This window comes from Aulonocara stuartgranti (assembly GCF_965226115.1).
Source record: "Aulonocara stuartgranti genome assembly, chromosome: 9".
Classification (NCBI taxonomy): Eukaryota; Metazoa; Chordata; class Actinopteri; order Cichliformes; family Cichlidae; genus Aulonocara; species Aulonocara stuartgranti.
The window spans coordinates 224,234-239,137 of NC_138960.1; the positions used below are offsets into that span (position 1 = coordinate 224,234).

Here is a 14,904-nt window from a genome sequence, read left to right on the forward strand (position 1 = left end):
ATCCTACTCAACAGGCTGAAGGTTCTGGCTGGTATCTCTGGATCCACCCTAGACTGGTTTTCCTCCTACTTATCAGACAGGACCTTTTCTGTTAGGACTGACAGGTTTACCTCTAACACTGCCACCCTGACCTGCGGAGTTCCACAGGGTTCAGTTTTGGGTCCATTATTATTTTCTTTTCAAATGCTTCCTTTAGCTGCATTATTCAATCGTTTAGTGACATTTCTTATCATTTCTATGTCGATGACATTCAACTGCATATGTCCTTTAAGCCTCATCAACTGGATAGGCTGTCCACCCTAGGCCAGTGCATAACTCGGGTTTCTGATTGGCTTTCCAGCAACTATCTTGTATTAAACACGAATAAGACAGAGACTATAATCATAGCTCCTGAACTACACTGTAAAATCAATCAGGTTCTTGCCCCTTTCGGTTCCTCTCCTAAGTCAAATATTTAAAATCTTGAAGTAATATTTGATTATTCTCTTTGCCTGGACTCCAATGTAAAATCTCTTTCTCGTTCCTGTTTCTTTCATTTAAGAAACATTTCTAAACTGCGACATGGTCTCCTCGGCTGAATTGCATTTGTGTCATCGTGTTTAGATTACTGTAATTCCCTGTTTACCAGCTTCGATAAATCATCTGTTTCTCACCCCCAAGCTATACAAAATGCTGCAGCCAGGCTACTAACACGTTCTAGCAAGCGAGCTCACATTACTCCTATTTTATGTTCTTTACATTGGCTGCCAAAAGATTTTAGAATTCGTTTTAAAATTCTTGTTCTACAGAGCACTAAATGGCCCCAGATTATTTATCCAAGCTTCTTACAAAATAGACTGCTGTTCGTTGTCTCCGCTCACAGAGTCTGTTGGTGGTTCCCCGAACACGACTCAAGACCAAAGGGGGCGGAGCCTTTCAGTCTGTGGCACCAAGGCTGTGGAACAGTTTACCACCACAACTACGTTTGGTTGGCTCTGTTGAATCCTTTAAAAACCTTTAAAAACGTATCATTTAAAAAGCCTTCTGTTGATCAACAATTTTACATTTTATTTACTTTTAATTTTTTATATTGTCTATTCTGTGACTTAACTTTCTGCTTATTTTAATCTTTGTGTACAGCGCTTTGTGACGGCCTGTCTATGAAAAGCGCTTCATAGATAAACTTTACTTACTTACTTATTTGAGGCGACTGTGTTTGTGATTTGGCGCTGCATAAATAAACTTGAATTGAATAGAATTTAAATGAAATCGTCTAAAATAAAGTCACGACCTGGCTTAACAGATGCAACAGAGTGAAGAGTGTGGAAACATTAGTGTCATTTTAAAATACTCTAGGAGATACTACTAATACTAGGAGAGCATGAGTGGAAGAAGTCGTGTGATTCAGCCCAACCTCAGGCACACCTTTATTCAAACCTTGTCAGGTGTCAACTGACAATGAAGCCTTGGCAACTGAGAGTATATATATAGTCTCATCAGCTTCTGTACTTTATACAGAGGCTGATGAGTGAGGCTGGTCACAGCTCACAGGCCCTGATTTGGGCTTTGCTGAACAAAAGTGTTGGAGCCAGTCTGAGTAAAAGCAGGCAGAAAGAGCCCAGCATCAGAGGATGAGGGTGGAGGAGCAGTCTCCATGCTGGCCAGGGTGGAGTTACAGACTGGAATTCAGTGTGGATAGACTGAACCTGGGTTCAAAGGGTTCTCAGGCTGCACAGGTGGGGACTAGTGCCAGAGCCTTGCTGTCCTCACACCTGGAACTGGGAAGGGTGCAGGGTGCTTATGGAGGTTTCTTCCTGTTAAAAGGGAGTTTTTCTTTCCCACTGTCATCACAACACTTGCACATAGGGGTGTCATATGGTCGTTGGGGTTTCTCTGTATTATTGGTGGGTCTAGCTTACAATATGAAGTGCTTTGAGCTGTATAAATAAAGCTGAATTACAAAGCAGGTTTACAGCTTGGATTAAACATGGGTTTTGCCTCTGCGTGAGAGGGTTGCTTAGCTTTTGTGCCCTGACTTAGTCACCTGGATCAACTGCAGGATACTTTGTTTTGATTGTTCTATTAGTTACAGCCCCTTGGGTTATTTAATTAGATCAAGTAAGGAATAAATATTAAAGAGAATTTAAAGCAGTATAAAGGCCAGCCTGTGAGCCCCTTTGATATTATGTCTGCACACATGAGGCCGAGGTACTAGGAGTTATAGGACAGTTAGTTTAATAAAGCTAACAGTAAAATTCTTGAAGTTCTCAAAAATCTACACTCACTGCTCATGCTGTTAGGTACACCTTGTCAGCAATGGGTTGGCTCCCTTTTACCTTCAGAACTGTCTTAATCCTTCGAGGCATAAATGCAACATGGTGCTGGAAACCTTGCTCTGACATTTTGCTCCATGTTCAAATGACAGTTCCTGCACATCCACGATGTGAATCTCTTGTTCCATCTCATTAGTTCTCTAATAGACCAAGAACTGAGTCACTGTTTCACGGTGTGCTGTCCTGCTGGAAGATGGTGCACTATGACCAAAATATGATGGTCAGCAGCAATGCTCACATATGCTGTGATGTTCACACGATGCTCAGATGGTACTGAGGGGTCCAAAGTGCGACATGAAAACGTGCCCAGAGCAGCAGCTGCTACAGGCAGGATGGATCATAGAGCAGGCGTCAGGTCATTGCTGTGACAGAGGAACGTTTGCTTTTATGAAGATATTGGTGATGAGACTTTGTAGAAAGCAGGGAGTAGATCATGTCTCACACCTGTCTCCTGTTTCTCACCTGCAGCTCCACCACTGAATGCTGGCGAGAGGCGGTTTGCTCCACCTACGTCTCTTCTGGTATTTTTGATTTTGGGTCTTCTCTCATGTTTCTGTTTCTCTGTTTAATCTTGATGATGCTGTAAACACGACCTCTGACCTGAAACTCCTGCCTCTGAGTTTAAACAGAAACTTATTTGATTTTTTCATTCATTTGGTTTTTATTTTGCTTTGGGATTTTTCCCCCATATAACATCTATCATTTAATGTGTGATGTGACATTTTTCACTTACAGCTAAATACACAAGCACTCACTGTGGCTGTGAGGATAAGTGATTATGCTGAGATTACATGTAAAGGGTGGAAACTGTTTTGTTTTTGTGGTTTGTTTTTAAAGATAATCACAGTGCTTGATTCACTGCAGTTTTCCTCTTTTAATCTACAGTTTTCATGGGTCATGTTTTAAGGGAGGTACTTGTTTAGCATGTTTGTACTCACAGGCAGGACTCACAGTAGTTTCACTGACTTTTATGATGAAAACAAGACGATAACTAAACACCTCTGTCTCTGAATAAGATCCAAACAGAAGTGCAGTAAGTTTAAAGCACACATTTGATCTGCCCCCACCAAACAGTGCAGCTCTTTTAGCAAACAGTGAAACTGTTTCTCATCCACTGTGACCAAAACTAAATGACACTGTTGTCAAAAGACTCTGCACACGTTCACGAACAGACTGAATTTACTCCACTAACAGTACAGACCAATGCTAGCCAATCAAATCAGTGTTTGTGGAGCATCAAATATCACTGCAGCAACTATCAGCGTGTTGCACATGAACACAGTCAGTAACAGGAAGCTAGCATGGCTAACGTTAACTATTAATGCAGGAACAGCTAGCGTGTGTCGTCAGTGACTGGGCATGCTTGTGTCGAGGAGGGAAATTATTTTACTGCTATTGTCAAATAATTGTCATTGCATTAATAATATAATCTGCAGCATGGATATTGCATTCCAAGGTTTAAACAGTGTCTCTTTCAGAAAGACTGAGTTGCAGGCTGACAGGAAGTTGTATGCAGAAAGAAGCAGGAAGTTATTTTGAGCCGCAGGCTAAGACGAGGCTTTAACAATGTAACAGATAGCTTTAAGAAGGCCTTAAGCAGCTATGACTATTTTATACACAATGCATATCTGTGCTTATTAAAGAGTTGGAGCTCGGTCAATTAATTGGGGGTCGGAAGCTTTGTTCGGCGCGATGTTCGGACAATCTATTGTGCAAGTGACTTGGAGCCAGAGAAGGAATTGCAATACATGCTTACAAAACACTTATATATCAGATCATTTTATATTAAGGTTTTAGTAGAGGTTCTTGATTAAAACATTTATTTAGTAGAAGACATACACATAGTCTCAGTGAGCTTCTGGTCTGGTAAAAGGTCAGAAGTGCAACAGGTGAATTAAGAAAGAGCATTTGAGGACGAGACACAGACAGTAGGTGAAGAGGTGACACAAAGAGCATGTGAGGTCAACACACACACACACACACACACACTTTAAATTAGATTTATTTAGAGGAGAGGTTAGTTATGTTTGGCTGTAACTGCAAAATTGTCTTGGTAAAAGAGGAACCGTTTCTTGGTGTCTCGGCAAGAAAGAGGAACAAGACAAGAACTGAAAGGTAGACAGGAAGGGCTAGCCATGAAAATAGAAGATGATTTTCTAGGTGAAAAGTCATGATGATGTTGATCTGATCTATGTATAAAATGTATCTGTGACGTATGAAGGGGCGTCAGTAAATAAACCCTGATGCTATAAAATATCTGTTCATGCTTTGATTAAGTCGAAGACTACTTCCTGTCTGCGTACAGAGTTGTCTTCCCACGCGTGTATTCATTAAAATCTTCGTTTGACTTTACCCGGCCGGATCGGTGTGGTTATTCTTCGATCACCTCTTGTACCCTTCCTCAATATTGAATCTTAACATTTGGGGGCTTCGTCCGGTTATTGAGGAGGGAGAGTTGGAGGTTTGGACGGAGAAATCCGGGGTCTTGGGTGGTCTGACGGGCAGACATGAATTCCAGTGGTCTAAGTGAGTGGGCATAAGCCGGCTTATCCAAAAGGTAAGGCACTACCTGTTGAATTATTTCCAAAGTGTGCCAAATTGGACATGATAAAATTTAAGTCTACTCACTGAAGTTACTGGTGGATGTCTGTTTTGATTTTGATGAAAATCTCATGAGTTGAAGCAGTTAGAGTTCTGCTAAGAAGAAATGAAAGTAGTTAAGAGTCTGATAAGAAAAGTTTAAATACTGGGTTGAAGTCCCAAAGAAATTGAGTTAGAGTCTCAAGTAGTTTGGTAGGGAATTGGTTATTGTGTTGGTTAGAGTCCAAATTTGGTCATAAGAGTGGACCTGAGCGGTCATTTTGTGAGTTGGAGTCTCCATTTGACCACTAGGTTGCACCTGCTTCAGTTATACACTTGTTTCGGGTGTTGATTGTTGTTTCAAAGTATTATAAATTATTCTAGAACGGCAGTTCGAGTCTGCTAGGAAGCGCAGAGCCCGGAGGTTACGCTCCCTCCTTGTCGTGGACGCGCGACATTGACCTCTCGGCGAAGAGGGTTAGTTCAGTGTGGTTTAGCTGTGGGGTACAGGGCATCCCGGAATTAAGCTAGGAGTTAGAGTCTCCTTACCGTTTGAAACGGTATCTGCGCTTTTTTGGCCAGCAGAAGTGGATTTCGGGCGTGTAACTTTAACCTAAAACTTCAAAAAGTTTGGGTTGGTTGACGCTTTTAAATTGAGTTAGGGATTTTAGAAATGAGGCCAGAAACAGTTAAAGTCTTGATACTGGTTAATTGATCGCAAAAAACGGTTATGTTAAATTTGTCGAAATTTGATAGGTGTTAAAAGGTTTAAAATCTGTGCAGTTGTAAATATAAGACGTCTCTGTATTAAAAAAGATCTCTGTGGGTCGAGTCAGCAATGCACTGACTGCCTGCTGCTATTCTTAGATGAAGAGTGTGTGTGCATGCAAATGAGGCAGCTGATGCAGAGCGCATGAGAGGACTATGCTTTCGGTTTTGCGTGTCATTCAGCTCTATAACTATTGTTTGCAAATGTGGATAAATGTCTGCAGTTAAAATGCTGGCTTAGTAAATAACAACATTGTAAATATATGAATGGTGACAGCGTTTCAAAATAGAATATAAGAATTGTTTGTGTTTAAAACCAACGTTTAGGTAAAGAAGATTTAAGGTGGATTTGAAGGCATAAACAAAAAATAAAAGGGTTACAGTCTGCAAGGGTTGTTAATACATGAGCTGACTGGATGCAGAGTAAGTGGAGTGGTCATCCTGAGAGGATTGAATGATGCTCTAACTCTGTGGTCAAGTCAGACATAGGCTTTAAGCAACCATGAGCCACTAATAAGCGTGACAGATTAATGAGTATGTGTAAATTGAACTTGTTAAATAGCTTTGATAGGAGTAACTCAATGAGCACGCAATAAAGTGGACCTGTTAGAACCTGTTTGACATTTGTCGCTTTAACAGTAAATGATTGTGTTGTGTCCCATGCACTAAACAGTCCCATTTAATACTGTAAAATCGTTGTTTAAATAGAATAAGCAAACATGCCTGTGATTTATTTTGCAACCTGTAACATACAAATTGCAGAGGAAGAGGGTCGACTAGAGGTGACCTGTAAATGTCACATAGTGACTGAGGAAGGTGGTTCACCTTATGAGATGACAGTGTGGTCCGAGATTGAGCTGCATGAGCTAAATGCCTATATACAACGTTGTCTATTTCTATTTCAAGGCTTAAAGGAGATGACTGAGCATGAAAATGATCCAAATTGGGAGCCCACAGAGGCCGCCCACTTTGCTCAGGTTATGGTAGAGTCGGTACTAGACGGTTTTGATTCTGATATGCTTGCTTGGGAAATAATGTAATTATCTGTGGAGATGTCTCCAAGCGATTAGTAGATTTAAAGGAGACAAATGTGCTTGAGAGTGCGTGGTTGAAATTGTATGTGTGCGTGTGCGTTTGATATGTGGGAGCCTTCTCGGGCAGCGATTTTTTGTTAAACCTGTGGCAGGCTGTGCAACATGGAGAAAGCTTTGACATAATGTCATAAAGGTGATTTCTTGGTTTTAGATTTATTAGTATGGGATGCTTGAGGGTGTGTTGCTGTAAAGTATATAAGGGACGCGCAGCGCCGTTAATGGGTTTAAAATAAATGAAAAAACACTAATCCGAGGAACTATTGGAGAGGGGAAGAGGAGCCAGTGGTTGCGAGAACAGCGAGACGAAGACTGAAACCGAAAGTTAAGCGTGTCTGGGTGACCTAGACCAAGAAGGTGGAGTCGACCAACGCCATTGGAAGAGGTAAGTCTGTGTTTCAGAGAATGGCTGACAGCTCGGGTGCGACACCTAGTAGGAAAAGGGGATGCAAACCTCTGAAGGATCAGCTCGAACAGCTTAAGAAAGTTGTTCGCTTGGCTTCCCCTGGAGTATTAAAATCAGCAGAGAAAGAGTGCCAAGCGATGGAGGTTGAGGTAAGTAAACCTATTATATCCCAACAGAAAGGGCTGGGTGATAAAATACCTCTGAGCTTGGTGTTAAAAAACTGAAGGAGAAGTGTATGGACAAATGCATGAGGCCCTACGTGCGTCCATAGAGGCATTAACGGCATTGGAGGTTATAAAGCAGAGAGTAATGCAGGGAGGGCCAGAAGAGGAGAATGAAGGCCGTGCGACGTCATCAGGAGAAGAAGACGATGAGGAGGACGAAGATGGAGGAGCTGAACCTCAACCAAGTACAAGCCTAATTTTGAGGAAAAGAAGTGTGAAGAGAGATCAAGCACAGAGACAGCCCATATTTAGGAGCTCAAAGGGAAAAGGAAAGTCGAGGAAGAGTAGAAAAGTGAGTTTTGAACAAGGAGCTCCTGACCCTGGTTTAAGTCTGCCTCTGATAGCAGGTCCAAAGAACGAACCAGTTTATTGCGCCTATAAGGTGAGAGATTTGGAAGCATTGGTTAAACAACTTCCACCAATAACCAAGGGAGAACATTGGGAAGGAGAAGAATTAGCGCTGGGCGACTTTCGCGCTTTGGCCGGACGTTGTATGCTGGGTGGTGGGTTAGCAGATGTAGAGCAGATAGCTCAAACAACCAGATATGCAAATGACCTGAAATATCATGAGGTGCAGAGTGACTTAGCAGATGCAGTTCGGGAGAAGGACCCAACTCCTAACTCTGGAGCCATTCCAAAAATTATTTGGGATCCCAAAAACACACCCAGAGAGTGTTTAGCTAAAGCAAAGGAACAATGGTTGTTAGGAACAGGAATACATCCGGGGAAGGAGGGTGAAAGTAGAGCGTGGTTTCGTTCGGCAGTGCTGGCAGGGCTGCCCAACCAGGTTGCAGTTGACTTGGAAAAGAACCCAGATTTTGCCGTTGCAGACTCGGTGCAGTGGGAGAGACATGTGACCCACAGACTTCAGCAGGAACAGGATTTGACGAACAAACAAAAGAAAGAGTTAGATGAAGCACAGGCGCAGCTGCTTAGGCTGCAGCTGGGTGAGGCTCGCGAAAAATATAATGCGAAGGAAAAAAGAACCGAAAGAACTAAATAAGACTATAATGGTGGCAAGGCTTCAGCCCGATCCTGTGCCTGACTGGCCAGATCAGGATCCGGGTCTCTACCCTGATGACCGTTGGCCCGCCAATGCACCAAGGCAGCGTCAACCCGTAGGGAATTGGGGGACCGGTGGACCGCAGAGAGGGCGTGGTGGATCCGTGAGGGGAGGACAAAGGGCTCGGAATCCGGGGAATCCTGGCAGTGTGTCTTGGACTGGCTGTTACAGCTGTGGAGCAGAAGGACACTGGTCCCGAGAATGCCCTGAATCGCAGCGAAATTATCAGAGGCGAGGCTATCAACCCCAGGCACGAGGAGGCCCAAGACAAAGAGTTGCTTACAGGGGAGCACATCAAGCTCCAAACCCGAATGCAGCACCAGCCCCCAGTACCCAGTAGCCGACTGGGGCTGGGAGGGGGAGCAATACTGATGGAGCCCGGAGAAACTGAACAGCGTGGGGACGGCAGAACCTATGCTGTCAATGATGATGATCCAGCATTGACACAGCTGGGAAAACAGACTTTGAAGCACCAATATGTGGTGTCCTGACAGGTGCCTGGAAAATCTCATGGGCAGGGACCTGCTTGTGAAACTGGGATCACCTTCAAAGACTCAATATCTAGTCCAGAACTCTGAACAACCCACTGCCGAAATCTACTGGGGGAGGCTAGTGGAAGAAGGCATTCTGAGACATTATCAGCTGTGGAAACCCTGGATAATGAGCCTGGCCGTCTATTCCCCCCGCGAGATCCTTTCCACGTTACACTCTTTTATGATAGGGAAGATAATGATATCTATCGGGAACAGTTCCAGTCTGATCTTGAGGGACAGACGTGGAATGTGCAAACACATAACATTTATGTTGGACCAGAAGGTGTGGCCGCGGCTGTGAAATTTACTGATGAACAACTGCCTTGGTACAATGTGGGAGAGGATTCAGCCCCTCACATTACATTGGCGGTCCACGAGGGTCATGGGCCAAGAGATCTGGGACCAATGGTCAAGCGGGCGCTGGACAACGCATGCTGGCAAAGCACCCAAATTCCAAACGTCTGGTATGCACTAAAATGTAAAATATATCGCATAACTTGTTTGTCCAACGATGCAGTGATCTTAGAACATAAAGAAATCTCCAGAATACATGGCAGGGAAAGAATGGATCATCCTGATGCAGTAGCTGAGCTCTCAAAATTGCCTGGTACTTTGTGGTCCGCAGGGCCCACAGATGTAGGTCTAGCTAACTGTTCGCCTGTCCTGTTCCGGCTGAAGTCTGACATACCATTTAACAGACCATAATAGAAGCACAAAACTGAAGACCAAAAGTGGTTCACATGTATTGACCTAGCGAATGCATTCTTTTGTCTCCCACTGCACGAGTCACTCAGAGACATTTTCTCATTCACATACAGAGGCCGCAAATTTAGGTACATACGCCTACCACAAGGCTTTGCACTCTCACCAGGAATTTTTAATCAGGTGTTGAAAGAGACATTGTCCCCATGTCAACTGCCAGGGGGCTGTACATTAATAGAGTATGTTGATGATCTTCTTATTGCAGCCCCGTCAGCAGCGGCCTGTGCGGTAGCATTGCTCGTGGTGTTGAACAGATTGGCGGAGTGTGGCTTCAAAGTGAGCAAAGAAAAACTGCAGTTGGTCCGGCCAGAGGTAACATTCCTGGGCCGGGTGATCGCACACAGATCAGTGGGGTTAATGAACACACACAGAGACCAAATTCTGACACATCCAAAACCAAGAACTGTGAAGGAGTTGCTTTCCTTTCTTGGCTTGACAGGTTACAGCAGGCAGTTCATTCCGAACTATGTGGGTAAAACGGCCCCTTTAAGGGACTTGATCAAGAAAGTTGGTGTTCGAAATCTGAAGGCTGAATTGCCTTGGACGCCGGACACAGAGACAGCGTTCATTTCACTAAAACAGGATTTGTCAAGAGCCACAGATCTGGCCACACCTAACTATGATGAGGCATTTTATCTTGATGTTTCAGAAACAAAGGGAGTTGCGAATGGTGTGTTGTTTCAGAAAAAAGGGGGAGGTAGGGATGTACTTATGTATGTCAGCATAAGATTAAATTCAACAGAAGCAAGGCATCCCACATGCACACAACACGCAGCAGGAGTAGCAAAGATAATTCAGAAAACAGCACATATAGTGAGGGAACACCCACTGAAAGTGCTTACTACACACAGTGTAGTGGCCTATGTGAACTCACAGGCATTCACAATGACTCCACTGACGCAACAAAGGTTCAGCAAAATTTTAGAGGCGCCAAATCTGATATTCACACATGAAGGAATAAATATGGCAGACCTAATGGGGTCAGGAGAACCACATGACTGTATTAAGAAAGCCCAGGTTGAAGGAAAAATCGAGGGACAACAGTCGGCCCAGAGAGCTGAAGTGATAGCCCTAACTCGAGCCCTGAGGTTGGCTAAAAACATGAGAGTGAACATCTACACTGACTCAGCATATGCGTTTGGAGCAGCTCATGTGGAACTGGCTCAGTGGAAGAGAGCCGGGTTCAGAACGGCCACTAATGCACCCATCTGTCACAAAAAGGCCCTGGAGGACCCAGACGAGGTAAGTATTATAAAATGCAAAGGCCACTCACAAGCAGACAGTATGGTGGCAAGAGGAAATCAGAAAGCTGACGAAGCCGCAAAGGAAGCAGCGGGCTACAAAGGACAGAGACAACTGGTGCAGGTAACCCCAGAAGAGGAGGTTAGCACTAACAGCATGGAAGAAGTTAGACAGGCTCAGGAGGAGACATCCCCAGAGGAAAAGGGGGTGTGGGAAAACAAAGGAGCCTGGCAAGATGGCGGTTTGTGGAGGGGGCCAGATGGGCGTCCCGCTTTAACGGCCAAAATGGCGGAACAAAAGGTGAATGAGGCTCACGGGCTTGGTCACGTGGGAGTGGAACAGATGGAGAGAAATTTGTGCCGATGGTGGCATCCTGATTTGAGAAGGATGATACTGGAAAAGGCCAGAACGTGCCTAATTTGTGGGGCACACAACCCAAAGCCAGCAGTAAAACCTGAAGCTGGTAAGTTTCTCATGCCAGGAAGGCCAGGAGAAGAGGTCGTGATTGATTATACCGACATGATTGATACAGGCCCAGGTGGGGTGAGGTATTTGTTGGTGTGTGTGGATGTTCTGACTGGATGGCCCGAAGCATGGGCGACCAAATGTGAAGATGCGAAAAGTGTGATTAAGTGCTTAACCAATCATTACATTCCAAGGCATGGGTTTCCCAAGAGAATTAGATCAGACAATGGTACTCACTTCAAGAATAAAGATTTGCAAGAGGTAGAGAGGATGAACCTAAATTTGGAAAACAAGTTGGCTAAAATTTGTGCGCAGACAGGGCTAAATTGGGTCGCAGCCCTGCCCATTGCTTTGATGACCATAAGATGTTTATGATGATGTTAACTTTGTATTTCAGGTGCAGTTATAACTATTTTATACATATTGCATTTTGTGCTTTTAAAGGAGTTGTGGCTCAAATTTGTCTCTGGAGGGTCATGAGCCTTTGGCTAGCGCTATGATTAGCCAATCTACTGTGAGGATAATATGAGTTCATGAAGGATTGCACACGCTTACAGACACAGAGTTAAGAAACACACATGACAGTATTGATTCCAGGCAAAAGGCCCTAAATTCATTTAGCTTTTAACTGAACTTAAAGAAGGACCAAAGAGGAAGGAAAGCATATATTTTGGTTAAGTCTGATAAACTAGAATTAGGAGGTATTGTTACATTAAGGGAGCAAAATGAAATAAAAAGGTTATACCAAAACAGGTGATAACATAGGAAATGTGAGGTTTTAAAATGAAGTTAGTGTTAACACATAGGAGTTGTTTCAAGGCAGCATTTAGCTATGATGAAATGTATACAGGAGTAATTGCTTATATGCTTAAACATAATTGATTAAAGTGGTTGTTTTCTTTTGGAGTAGATTAACTTGCAGCAGCGACAACTTGTGCACAGGATGTTGATGATCAGATAAGGGAAAGTAGAGCGAGCAACTGGACGTGAAACCAGCGCTTAAAAGAATTTTAAAGTGATGAGTAACGTTGAAGAGTATACATAAATACAAGTCAATAAGTTAAGAAGAAGATCGATCTCGGCGACCACAGGAGGGGCGAGGATCCTGGAGATCTCGAGGTTCGAGACCACCAGAGAAGGGTCTGCGTGAGGACACAATGTATTGTGACCTCTGGTGTTCCAGAGGTCAAAAGGGGGAGTGTCGAGGAGGGAAATTATTTTACTGCTATTGTCAAATAATTGTCATTGCATTAATAATATAATCTGCAGCATGGATATTGCATTCCAAGGTTTAAACAGTGTCTCTTTCAGAAAGACTGAGTTGCAGGCTGACAGGAAGTTGTATGCAGAAAGAAGCAGGAAGTTATTTTGAGCCGCAGGCTAAGACGAGGCTTTAACAATGTAACAGATAGCTTTAAGAAGGCCTTAAGCAGCTATGACTATTTTATACACAATGCATATCTGTGCTTATTAAAGAGTTGGAGCTCGGTCAATTAATTGGGGGTCGGAAGCTTTGTTCGGCGCGATGTTCGGACAATCTATTGTGCAAGTGACTTGGAGCCAGAGAAGGAATTGCAATACATGCTTACAAAACACTTATATATCAGATCATTTTATATTAAGGTTTTAGTAGAGGTTCTTGATTAAAACATTTATTTAGTAGAAGACATACACATAGTCTCAGTGAGCTTCTGGTCTGGTAAAAGGTCAGAAGTGCAACAGGTGAATTAAGAAAGAGCATTTGAGGACGAGACACAGACAGTAGGTGAAGAGGTGACACAAAGAGCATGTGAGGTCAACACACACACACACACACACACACTTTAAATTAGATTTATTTAGAGGAGAGGTTAGTTATGTTTGGCTGTAACTGCAAAATTGTCTTGGTAAAAGAGGAACCGTTTCTTGGTGTCTCGGCAAGAAAGAGGAACAAGACAAGAACTGAAAGGTAGACAGGAAGGGCTAGCCATGAAAATAGAAGATGATTTTCTAGGTGAAAAGTCATGATGATGTTGATCTGATCTATGTATAAAATGTATCTGTGACGTATGAAGGGGCGTCAGTAAATAAACCCTGATGCTATAAAATATCTGTTCATGCTTTGATTAAGTCGAAGACTACTTCCTGTCTGCGTACAGAGTTGTCTTCCCACGCGTGTATTCATTAAAATCTTCGTTTGACTTTACCCGGCCGGATCGGTGTGGTTATTCTTCGATCACCTCTTGTACCCTTCCTCAATATTGAATCTTAACACTTGCTATGCCATATACTGACGGTATGCTAGAGTGTTAATGGTTCCTGTAGTCCATGAATTAGAGCAGGGGTGTCACACTCACTTTACATGGGGGCCACATACAATAATTATAATTATAAATGGCTTCAAGTGCACATTCAGTCTGTGAGACTCAGACTCTGAGCTGTAGCTCTGTGCTACATGCTCACATTTCTGCAATGCAAACACACTTTGTATTAATTCAATTTAATCTAATATTTAACACTGAACTCTAACTTAAGTCTTTTTAGCAGAAGCCTTATTTTTATGTATGTACTTGTACCACGGAGAACACATGAAGTTTAAGGACAAGTTTGAAACCTGACTCAGCAGCAGTGAGCCTGATATTTCTTTGTAACATAGCTCGAGTGCAGCTTTGTTTCCTTTGCTTTGTGTCTCTATCTGTGGCATCGTGACTGTACAACAATTATCCTGTGATGCACCGTGAAACAGCAAGTGCCGTACGAAACACTCAGACTTAAACACTTTTAACACGTTTAACTTTACAAATCCTCTGCTGTGAAGCTTTGCTGCTTTAAAAGAAACACTGTGTTTGTTCTCAGTAACTCATTTAAACTGTGCTCTCTGCCACACACACACACACACACACACACGCAAACCAAACCAAATCTATACTGAAGTGTTTATACTTACAGTCCGTGTAGCTTCTTCAGACCACTCATGTGTGGTCTGAAGAAGATGACTCTGTTGCCATGGTAATCCCTGCATGAATGGAAGCTCTTAGCCTCGTTTTTCTCTTGTTATTATTTTTCTTTATCATTTTTCCAAGTCTGACTATTACAGACAGGAACATGACTCCTGTCACATATTAGCAAATAAACTGTCTCTAATTTTACGGCAGTTTGGTTTTAATGGAGAGAGAAAGAAAACTCCAGAAAAAAGCAGGGGAAAGTTTCAAAGCGTCGACTTGTTTGTGAGCAAACCTGCACACTGAGCAGGGCTAATGATGATGTCCCTCTGTGTAAGTCATCGTCCGTTCTTTAATGTAGAAAAGCCTTTTTAAAAGCTGCCTTCGGCTCGTGTGCAGCCTGACACAGTGTTATCTCTGGGATTTCCCTCAGGTCTGCTGAAAGTGTCCTTAAAGTTGAATATTGTGACAAAGTGAATGTAACAGTGAGACTGAGCTGCTCCGTCTGTTTCTGCTGACTTCAGCTCCTTAAACATC

At 43.1% G+C, this 14,904-nt stretch overlaps 1 long non-coding RNA gene across 1 annotated transcript; it reads left to right on the plus strand.

Annotated features, from left to right (window-relative positions):
- The first annotated feature begins 4,252 nt into the window (after positions 1-4,252).
- On the plus strand, positions 4,253-13,699 carry LOC309713760. Its single transcript, XR_014278663.1, has 3 exons — positions 4,253-4,268; positions 7,023-7,136; positions 12,515-13,699. It is a non-coding gene; the product is annotated as an uncharacterized lncRNA (long non-coding RNA).
- The last annotated feature ends 1,205 nt before the right edge of the window (positions 13,700-14,904 follow it).